General features: G+C 43.6%; 1 long non-coding RNA gene across 1 annotated transcript; it reads left to right on the top strand.

The window, feature by feature from the left end:
* The first annotated feature begins 1,961 nt into the window (after positions 1-1,961).
* LOC122562465 lies at positions 1,962-10,589 on the top strand. The gene is made up of 3 exons (XR_006315316.1): positions 1,962-2,023; positions 2,524-2,649; positions 9,952-10,589. It is a non-coding gene; the product is annotated as an uncharacterized LOC122562465 (long non-coding RNA).
* The last annotated feature ends 652 nt before the right edge of the window (positions 10,590-11,241 follow it).

Here is an 11,241-nt window from a genome sequence, read left to right as displayed (position 1 = left end):
TTCTCAATGTCCTGGGTGGTGTGCTTCTTGTTACAATTGTAACTCACCTCTAGACTGATTCCTGCGATGGCAAGATTGAAGAATGAGAGACTGGATTGGTTAGGAGAATATTCACTTGAATTTAGAAGAATGAGGGGGGAGAGATTCTCATAGAAACTTGTAAAATTCTAACAGGATTAGACAGGGTAAATGCAGGAACAATGCTTCCAATGACCAGGGAGTCCAGATTGAGGAGTCACAGCCTAAGGATACAGGGTAGGCATTTAGAATTGAGATGAGAAATGTCTTCAACCAGAGAGTGGTGAGCCTATCTCTACCACAAAAAGCAGTCGAGACCAAAACTTTGAATGTTTTTAAAGAGATAAATATAATGTTTAGGGCTAAAGTGACCAAAGGTTATGGGGAAGAAGCAGAAACAGGGGTCTGAGTTAGATGATCAGATATAATCGGATTAAATGGCAGAGAAGACTCAAGGGGCTGAATAGCCTAATCCTGTTCATTTTTAAAAAAGTGTTTCTAAGTACAAATCTTTCCCACGTTGGAGTCTTAGTAGACCAAGTTGTCCCCAAGAAATGGGTGCTGCATTGATCAATAAAGTGATTATATTTGGCCATTAGTCTGTTAGAATACTGAAATGTTTTTAACTGGGTGATCTTACCCACCATGTCTCAATCAGGACTAACACATCTGAATTTGAGGAAGGGACATGATGGTTAGAAATGGAAGTTGATGCAATTAAATTGTTGCCACAAAACCCACAGACCAGGATTACGATAGCCGAGTTGTCCAATGTGCTTTGAAACTTCTCAAAGCTCAGATCTGGCCTGGATCATTGCATCAACCCAACACTGTATCTGATCTTCTAAAAAAGCACTGTAATGGAAATGTTATACTCCCTTGTTCAAAAAAAAATATTTCACTGTTAAAAATAACTCAAATTCTCAATCTGCATTCAAGATTTGTTGTTGAATTCCATGCTTGAATGTAACCTCAAAATACCTATTGTTTTCCTCCAGTTAAATTCGTTCATTTAAGTTCCATCTGGGCAGTATCTGTGGGGAGAGAAACTGTGTTAATGTTTCAAATCCAATGTGACCATTCTTCAGCTAGTGAGTTGAGGGAGGGAGAGTTTGGTAAAAGACAGAACAGGAATGAAGAACAGTAAGTAGAGGTGGAGTTAGACTAAAACGAGCTGGACAGTGAGCTGTCATCTTCTGATACCAGACATTGCCCAAGAATACAGATTGATAAACTGGAGGTAGGTCAGCAGTATATGTTGTAAGGCTTAGGCGCTGTTTCGATGAGGTGGGGGAGCAGAAGAGCATGTCTAAGAAAGAGTCCACTACCTGTCCCTGTGTAATGCTGCATGATTGCCAGACTAGTAGGGCTGCTGGGGCTATCAAGGGCTATTCATGCAACAATTGCTGGTTCTGCCAGTGACATGCACTTTCCCCGAAAGATAAAATGGAGAAATATCCAATGAGCTACCTTATTTGCATTCACTATATATGGGAATCAGAGAGAGACAAATGTCTTAACTGTCCAATGATGTTTCCACACAGGGTGCTGGAGATCTGGAGAGATTGCCCAATATCAGGAAGATGGTAGGAGCTGACATGGGTAATGGAAATGTTTAAGATCAATGCAACACCCTGCCATCTCACTCGAAATACTGTTGCTGGGTCCAATAACATAAAGATATCAATATCTATAGCATTTATAGTTAAGAGACTCTGTGCCTGTCTTGATGCAATGAAAATAGGATGGGTTCGATAACATGTGGCTTTACCAAGTCACAGCAGGGTGCTGAATTGAACCTTTCTCCAGTAAGCCTGAGCTGGACATTTCCCTCCAGCTGAGTAACAGGTCAGACTCAATTAAAGTTCATGCCCACTTTGATGAGATACTGTTTGGTGACTGGTCTCCAGGCAACCATCGATAGCAGGAAGTTGTGAAAGAAGAGGAGTAACCGAGAAGGGAAGCTAAACTGTCACTGCTCAGTCATGGCACCTCTTTATAGAAGGTAAGTGGGACTTGTGGTAAAAATATGATCAATTACAAATATTTCAAAATTCATCATAAGCCCCAGTGGTAATGGTGTTTTAAGACATGCAAAAAGACCAAGTAACATTACCATGAAAACACCATTCTTCTTAAACTTAAGTTTGATCTTCCTCTTTTGGTCTATGGCAAGACAGAAACAATAACACTAGAAGAAGAAAAATAGATTAAGTTAGCTTTAACTAATCTCTTTGAGCAGACAAATCCAATAACATTCACTATTGATCCATTGACACAAATTAATGCAGATCACTCTCTGTATCCAGTCACTCAACATTCCTTTTTACTTAACAATGCACCAAAATGATGCTACAATTTGGGGTAGGTTAACCCCAGTTTTGGTCAACATTACCCTACTACATCAGGCATAAATTGAGTAGTTGTGCAGTCCAGATCATGCAGTTTAGTTACTTGCCTAGTTTGAAATGTGCGCACAGCCACTGAAAGCCTTTATTTACATAGGCCCCTGACCAGTCTACATGATATTATTGAGACCTGCCTCCAATTTTAACACAGTGGCCTAAAGAATGTAGGCCCCACAGTGAGATTCCTGCCAGCCTAGTCTGATGCTACAGGATGCCCCAGAAGGTAAGCTTTGAATTTTATGATTTATTTTTGTTGTGGCAAAAATTAGGCCTTGATCACAAAGGACACTTCGCCTTAGCTGATTGCAAGACCACTCTGGGATGGTTGTGACAGCTAATTCTAACACTGCATTCGGAACAATTAAAGGGTATCTCAAAGAAAATTATCAAATTCTAACAGTACTAGATAAGGTAAATGCAGGAAGGATCTTCCTGATGACCAGGGAGACCAGAACCTGGGTTCACCCTCTAATGCTTGGCCATTTTGTATTGAGATGAGGAGAAATGTCTACAGAGAGACAGTGGTGAGCCTATGGAATTCTCAGGTACTAAGTTGAGGCCAAAACATTGAATGCTTTCAAGAAGGAGATAGATATACTTCTTAAGGTTAAAGGGTATGGGGAGAAAGTGAGAACGGGGTACTGAGTAAGATGATTAGCCATGATCATATGGAATGGCAGAGCAAGCTTGAAGGGCTGAATGGCCTGTGCTTGCTCCTATTTTCTGTTTCTTTATGTCAGTGTCAATGGTAACCTCTGAGCTCTGATTTTCAATCAGCTTTTACCCAGAAAGGGGAATTGATGTGACTTGAATGAGGCTCAGGAGTTGAAACACTCTCTGACATCACTTCAGGTGCAGTACTCGAGTTTCTAACACCATCCAATCACGCAGGTATAAGAACGCGGTGAAAATTGAGAAATTCTGTTCTGGGTTTTAATCCAGAGATAGCATTCACCACTATCACCACAAGAGGGAGCACTGGTTTACATTCAGACACTGTTGTTTTAAAGGAAGTGATTGAAACAGTTTTCTCTTTTTAATATTCCATTTACAAAACGGAGTCCTCTGTATAATTTTCATATTGAAACAGTGGCTTTTACATGCTTCAGGACTCAAGTGATCTCAGGAAGTAGCAAAGGTGCATCAAGATTATCCCACCTTTTCAGAGGGTCTTATTCAATTCAGTCATAAATCCTGTGACACAGAAGATGATTCTTATCTAATATCCACATATCCCTTTATCTGTAGGAATGTGGTGAGGGGGTGTCCTTATATAGGTTTCTGGGAAAGGGAGTTCAGATTAAGGGGTACTTTCCCAGTTCTGAAAAGTGGCAATATATCATCAGATCTGACTAATGTTTGCGATGTTTTTGCCATAGTGACCACGTTTCTGATGTATTGGAGTCACATTTTGTGCTTAAAGTGACATATCACCTTGCAGTTAGTAGAGAGTGTACTATTTGTCACTGCCTTGACTATACAGTCCTTGACTGGGTCTAATGGCCTATTTTGGTTTATGTTGATAAAGGAATAACTACTAGAGAGTCTAATTAAGAAGATGCTCTTGTTTTAACAAGATGTAGTTTATTGCACAATAGCAATTAGGTGTAAGTTATATTAGGAGTCAGTGAGGTCTGCAGATGCCAGAGATCAAAGTTGAGAGTGTGTTGCTGGAAAAGCACAGCAGGTCAGGCAGCATCAGAGGAGCAGGAGAGTTGACGTTTCGAGCCAGAGCTCTTCATCAGGATGAAGGGCTCCGGTGCAAAACTTTGATTTTCCTGCTCCTCTGATGCTGCCTGACCTGCTGTGCTTTTCCAGCAACACACTCGCAACTATAAGTTACGTTGGCTAGTTAGACATTGTTACAATAAGACTATTGGGAGTGTCGCTACCTCTGAGCCAGGAGGTCTGGTTCAAGATCCATCTGCTGCAGAAATGTGTCATAACATCTCTGATCAGGTTGATTAAGAAAAAAAGCTACTGGGAGACATGTATGACATTGCAGTTCCATTCCAGATCTGAAGTTATTCTCTCCATTTCCCCACCTGAGACTGTGATAGATCAGATTGGGTGGAGTTAGTGCAGTCTCCAACATTTGTTCTTTCAGAACCAGTGCCTTCAATACCATCTCTCCTATAGTTTGCTTCCCACAGTCAGTTTTTGTATATTCACATAGAGAATTACATTCACCACAACTCCATTCCCGCTAAGATGGCGGTGGAGTAGGGCTTCTGAGCCCGGGACCCATCTACTCTGTCCATTTTTAAATTATTCTCTTTTTTTTTCACTTTTCTCTTTTTCTTCCTTTTTCTTCTCTGTTGTTTTACTTACCTCTTGTTGAAGAACTCAGTCATGGTGACAGCATCAATAGTGACAAGTGGGCCTAGTGTGGACTGGTGGTCGTTGGTGACTGGGCCCAGAGCAGATGGTGGTTGTTGGTGAGTGGGCCCAGAGCAGACTGGTAGTGGTTGGTGAGTGGGTCCAGAGCAGACTGGTGGTGATTGGTGAGTGGCCCCAGTGTGGATTGGTGATGGCTGGTGAGGGGCCCCGTTGCGGACTGGTAGTGGTTGGTGAGTGGGCCCAGATGTTCTGGTGGTGATTGGTGAGTGGGCCCAGTGTGGACTGGTGATGGCTGGTGAGGGGCCCCAGTGCGGACTGGTGGTGACTGGTGAATGGGCCCAGTGTGGACTGGTGGTGATTGGTGAGTGGGCCCAGAGCAGACTGGTAGTGGTTGGTGAGTGGGCCCAGAGCAGACTGCTGGTGACTGGTGAATGGGTCCAGAACAGACTGGTGGTGACTGGTGAATGGGACCAGTGTGGACTGGTGGTGATTGGTGAGTGGGCCTGGTGCGGACTGGTGGTAATTGGTGAGTGGACCCAGTGTGGACTGGTGATGTTTGGTGAGTGGGCCCAGTGCAGACTGGTGGTGGTTTGTGAGTGGGCCAAGAGCAGACTGGTGGTGACTGGTGAACGGGCCCAGTGTGGACTGCTGGTGGTTGGTGAGTGGGCATGGTGCAGACTGGTGGTAATTGGTGAGTGGGCCCAGTGCAGACTGGTGGTGGTTGGTGAGTGGGCCCAGAGCAGACTGGTGGTGCTTGGTGAGTGGGCCCAGTGTGGACTGGTGGTGGTTGGTGAGTGGGCCCAGAGCAGACTGGTGGTGACTGGTGAGTGGGCCCAGTGTGGACTGGTGGTGGTTGGTGAGTGGGCCCAATGCGGACTGGTGGTGATTGGTGAGGGGCCCAAGTGCAGACTGGTGGTGGTTGGTGAGTGGGCCCAGTGCAGACTGGTGGTGGTTGGTGAGTGGGCCCAGTGCAGGCTGGTGGTAGTTGGTGAGTAGGCCCAGTATGGACTGTTGGTGGTTGGTGAGTGGCCCCAGTGTAGACTTGAAGTGAGCCCAGCGCTTCTGCATTGACATGGTGGCCCTCGTGCCAATTCATGGCTGCTGTGGCGGAGGTGAGTTTGGGTTCCTGGTGGCATCTGTGTCCAGTGCACCTTCACGGAGGCAGTGGTGGTGCGGGTTTTGGCCCACTATGAGACTTGCCAACAATGGCAGCGGCTGCCTTGGTGAGATGGGCATGAAGCAGACTCATGGTAGTGGTGCAATTGGATTTGGGCTGGTATGGTACCTGGCAGCATGTGCATTGGTGAGGTACAGCAGGACTCATAGTGGTGAGGGCATCAATGTGGGCGAGATGGCACTGTAGGGTGGTGCTGTTTGTTGTGGAGGTAGAGGCATGGAGAAGGGGATTCATGCCTGGCTACTGCACCCAGGGCCTTTGACAGAGCACTTAATGTTGAACACTTCCTTTTTTTAACCTTTCTGCCTTTATATCCTATGTTTTCTTTATTTTTCTGTTTTTTAAGATGGCACTGTGGAATGGTGACACTATGGAAAACATTCACTGTAATTTGTTACAAAATACACATAACGAGAAATAAATCAAATCTTTCACCAAACCATGGACATCACAAATTCAGGTTTTCTGGGAGTTTCACAAATCATCCAGAACTCCTTGTCCTCAGGATTGGAAGATGAATAGGTCTTTGGTTTGTGGAATTTTAACCCTGACATTTATCTAAATTAAAACTCCATCTGCCGCTTCTCAGCCCATTGGTCCATCTGATCATCATCCCATTGTACTCTGAGATAACCTTCTTCACTGACCACTACTTTTGGTTCCTGACTAACTGTATTTCTTATGTTCACATTCAAATCATTTATATAAATGACAAAAAGCAGTGGACCCAGCACCGATCCTTGTGGCACAGCTCTGGTCACAGGCCTCCAGTCTGAAAAGCAATCCTCCACCACCACCCTCTGTCTTCTACCTTTGAGCTAGTGCTGTATCCAAATGGCTGGTTCTCCCTGTATTCTATGTGATCTAACCTTGCTTACCAGTCTATAATGAGGAACCTTGTCAAACACCTTACTGAAGTCTATACAGATCATGTCCACTGCTCTGCCCTCTTCAATCCTCTTCATAATTTCTTAAAAAACCTCAATCAAATTAGCGAGACATGATTTCCCACACACAAAGCTGTGTTGATTATCCCTAATCAGTCTTTGCCTTTCCAATACATGTAAATCTTGTACCTTATGATTCTCTCCAACAACCTGCCCACCACTGATGTCAGGTTCACTGATCTATAGTTCCCCAGTTTTTCCTTACCACCTTTCTTAAATAGTGGCACCATGTTAGCCAACCTCCAGTCTTCTGACTTATTCAAATTGTGATTTAGTGTTTAATTCTGTTTTCTTTTCAGTTCATCTTAAATATGAAATTTGGCAGACAGAATTATTTATCCTTCCATGTCTGCTAATAGTGATTATTAGTTTTTACTTTAAAGTATTTAAGTTCATCAGTATCTTAATGCTGCTGCAATGTCTTTTCCCTGAAGACAGTTATTTGTGTAAATACTAATACTGTTTTATTTTCCTTGTTTTAAACCTTTTAAACATGCAATATAGCAATACTCTATCTGTTTCCTACTTTTAAAGTTTATTATTCCATTAAATAATAATGCAGTGTATTTGTATTGCCATGATTTTGCTTTCAAAATGACGCTTTCTTGCCTTTTTGTGGACTAAATTAATGATTTGCCATCATTCATAGGCTAACAGATGATGCCCTGACTTCCAAAAAACAATTTGTGCTTGTGGTCTTCCCAAATTCCTCCCATCAGAACCATGCATTTAAATGATAGATCACCAGCTCTTATTTCACCCTCAGAAATCAGCTTTAGCTTTGACATTGCCCCTTTTGCATTTGCATGACTGTGTTGCAACATTATGAGTGCTGAGGCCTCTTAAAAGCTTACTTCTACCCCTTTGATTTCTGTACTGAAGCTGTGCCTCATGGCATCCCGGTGCTACAACTTGAACAATTATTGTGAACTGCAACCTTTATTTCCTGCTTACCTTCTCAGCTGATTTTTCCACCATTAATTTAAAATTCTTGCCTTTTCCCAGCAGTGATTTTACCTTTACTCCGGGAGCTCTGGTGCCTTTACTTAGCTGAAACTCCAACTGGGAATGCTGCTAATCCTCGTTTCCAGATAGGATCTGTAACTACCTGGTGTGACTAGTCTTCAAGCTCATTATAACCCACACTGCTTGTTCTATGTTTTTAACGGGTCTGATGTAGAGGCATTGGTTTCTGTTGTTGCTCCAGCCTTGTTGACCTTTGTGCCTACTGATTCTTCAATCCCTTGCAGCACCTAACCGTCCGTATGAGTAGTTCTTTACTAACTTGTGTTTTGGAAATTTCTTCTACTGAGTCCAATGAATTTTTTTTAACCACTGTGCCCCAGGATATGAAGGGATGACACCCACCTGCTGATTACCATGTGTCGTTGTGAGTAGAAAGATTGGGTCTAAGGGCCTATTTGGTTTTCAGTGATAGAGGAACAACCACCAGAGAGTCTTCTGCAATGGAAGGCATGATGATAAACAGGTACAAGTTAACTTAGTTAGTTAGACATAGTTACAACTGGGAGACATGGGTGGCCTTCGAGATTAAGAGCTAGTCTCTTCATTTCCCAACAAAGGTTGCATTCGGAATCAAACTGGGTTGAGTTTAATGTAATGTCCAATATTAAAACTTGCAGAACCATTACCGTCTTCAACAGAGAACTGTCCGAGTTGACACATCATAGAATGTTTTCCACATTTGAGGGGACCTTGATGCTTTTTTAAATCATAATCTGGATTATTGCTTGGTTTTGATTTGGGAGGATCAGAATGTAGCTGCAGCTTCTTAAATAGTAATTGAGGAAAAAGCCAAGACAGAGTGTTTCCTTTGCATCCACTAGATGGTAGTGTTTCCTCATTTCAAGTGCTTTGTTGTCTCTGCTAAATTGAAGCCTGAATAAAATCACTTTCTGCTCTCAGATCGTAAAATAATAACATTTTCATGCAGGAGAAAATCTTTAAACATGCCGCCCATCTATCCACAATGTTTCTTTGCTGGATTTCTAATAATCCCAAATCCTATTTATTGATCAGAATCTGTTGCATTCCTCAAAACCCATTAAAGTGTCTTGGTCCATTACTTGTTTTGGTCACATCTTCCACACAAAATGTCCTCTACTTCCTATGGTGTACACCTTTATTGTGTACAGGTGAACAACGTCTGCTTAACTTTAAGGGAAATTGGGGAAAATTTACTTGTCCAATAATTTCATAAATTTAAAAACTTCGATATGATGCTAGTGCCAGAAATAAGTTGTGACCTCAGTTTGGGGACTGGACCAAGTTCTAAAGTACCAGTGAAGTCTAAATTGTGAGACCCCAGGGAGGATGGGAAGAGGGTTGTTGAGAGGTGTGGTGATGGGGGCAGGGGATACATAAAGGGGTTTACCATCTGGGGTGGGATGGTGACTCAGTGGTTAGCACTGTTGCCTCACAGTGTCAGTGACTCTGGTTCGATTGAAGCCTCAGGTGACTGTCTGTGGGCAGTTTGCACATTCTCCCCATGTTTGCGTGGCATTTCTCTGTGCTCCGGTTTCCTCCCGCAGTAGAAAGGTATGCAGGTTAGGTGGATTGGCCATGCTAAATTGCCTATAGTGTCCAGGGATGTGCAGGCTAGGTGGGTTAGCCATGGGAAATGCAGGGTTCTTGCAGGGTGGGTCTGGGTGGGATGCTCTTCAGAGAGTTGGTGTGGACTCAATGAGCTGAATGGCCTGCTTCTACACAGCAGGGATTCTATGACGATCCATGATCTTGATCTTTTTTCTTTGGGTGCACTCAATCCTGCCCAATGGCAACCCTGCTGTTGGGCTGTGTCCTTCCCTCGCAGGCTCACAGGCCTCACAGATAGAGGTGTAGTGAGTGCTAGGTCATTGCCCATCTAAAGGGCTGCAATAGAGTTAAAGACAGATGGGTTGTTTGACACTTCATCCCCAATCCCAATATGGGGGAACGTGCTGAGTGTGGTTGGGATGGTGAACAATTAGGCACAAACCTCACTTTTCCTTTAACCTGCAGTGATTCCAATCAATTCCACTGACAGTTTTATTTCCCTCAGGGTGAAGATTGGTCTGACATGCAGATGATTTATTGTACCTGCCCTGATGAGTTGCTCTTTACTAGAAACAAGCTGAAGAACTACATGTAAAACCTGAGACAGGATCTGTCCTCAGGCAGAAGAGACTGGATGGACAGTCTTTGTACCTGTTCATCACCAAATACTGAGCTCCTTTTTGACTCACTTGTCTCAGTAAGTCACTTTGTTGCTGGCTGAACAATATTATCAGTATAAACACAAAAGAAATGCTTGTTGTCCATCTATACACTGTTTATTTATGGAAGCAAACGCTTTTAGAAAGGAATGGGTGAGGTGAGGACCTGTGACAGTCATCTCAGTCTGACATCCTGAGGACCAGCCAATCCTTTATGCCAGACTGTATGACCTGAAGCCTACAGACAGCGTGGCCTCCGAATTGTTCCTGTCCTCGATCGTGGAGGCCTTAGGTGACAGCAAGCGGGAGAGACTGGGTTGGCTGTTATCTCTGGATGGGCTGACCAAAGCCTTCCAGTCCTTAGAGGAGATTAAAACCGGCTGAGTTGTATTCAGTTCTGCGGGACATGATTGGCCAGGAACTGCTGGAGGTGATCAACAGTATTGCTCATTTTGCATTTTGTTAATGTGAATTCACTGTTACGCGATTGATGGATTGGAGACACTATTTCTAAATCATGTGTCGGTTGTAACACAATTACATCACCAACATCTTAAGTGTCGTTTCTCAAGCATGATTTTTCTATAATGTGAGGTTGCACAAGAACGCAACCATCATGCTATAGAGGAACAACCCTATATCCTTCTGGCAGGTAAAATGTGTGAATTCATGAGGAAAAGTATCATCACCCTCATCTCCAGGCGGAAAGGGGAGAGGAAGGAAACTGGAAATTGGTGACCAATATCACTGCTGAATGCAGATTACAAAATCCTGTTGTCAGTTCTCATCAACCTGGTCAGCTCTGCTCTGGGATTGGTGATTCACCTCAGCCAAGCTGTGCAGTACTGGGCAGAATGATCTCTGAGACCCTTGAGCTCTCTAGGGATACACTCCCCTACATGCAGGACAGCGAGGTGGAGGTCTGCTTCATCAGCCTGGACTCTGAGAAGGCCTTTGATGGGATAGTGCACTTGTGCATATGGGACACGCTGTCCTCTTGGGGACAGAATTTGCAACTGGATCTGACTGGTCTACACCAACATTGTTAGTGCACTCTCAATCAGAAAGCTTCACAATCAGATCCAGAGTCAGGCAGGGATGCCTATTCTCTCCTGCCCTGTGTGTGTGTATTGTAT

The sequence above is a fragment of the Chiloscyllium plagiosum genome, chromosome 25 (genome assembly GCF_004010195.1).
Source record: "Chiloscyllium plagiosum isolate BGI_BamShark_2017 chromosome 25, ASM401019v2, whole genome shotgun sequence".
Classification (NCBI taxonomy): Eukaryota; Metazoa; Chordata; class Chondrichthyes; order Orectolobiformes; family Hemiscylliidae; genus Chiloscyllium; species Chiloscyllium plagiosum.
The sequence above is the reverse complement of the archived record's forward strand: the minus strand, read 5'-3'. Positions and strand labels throughout refer to the sequence as shown.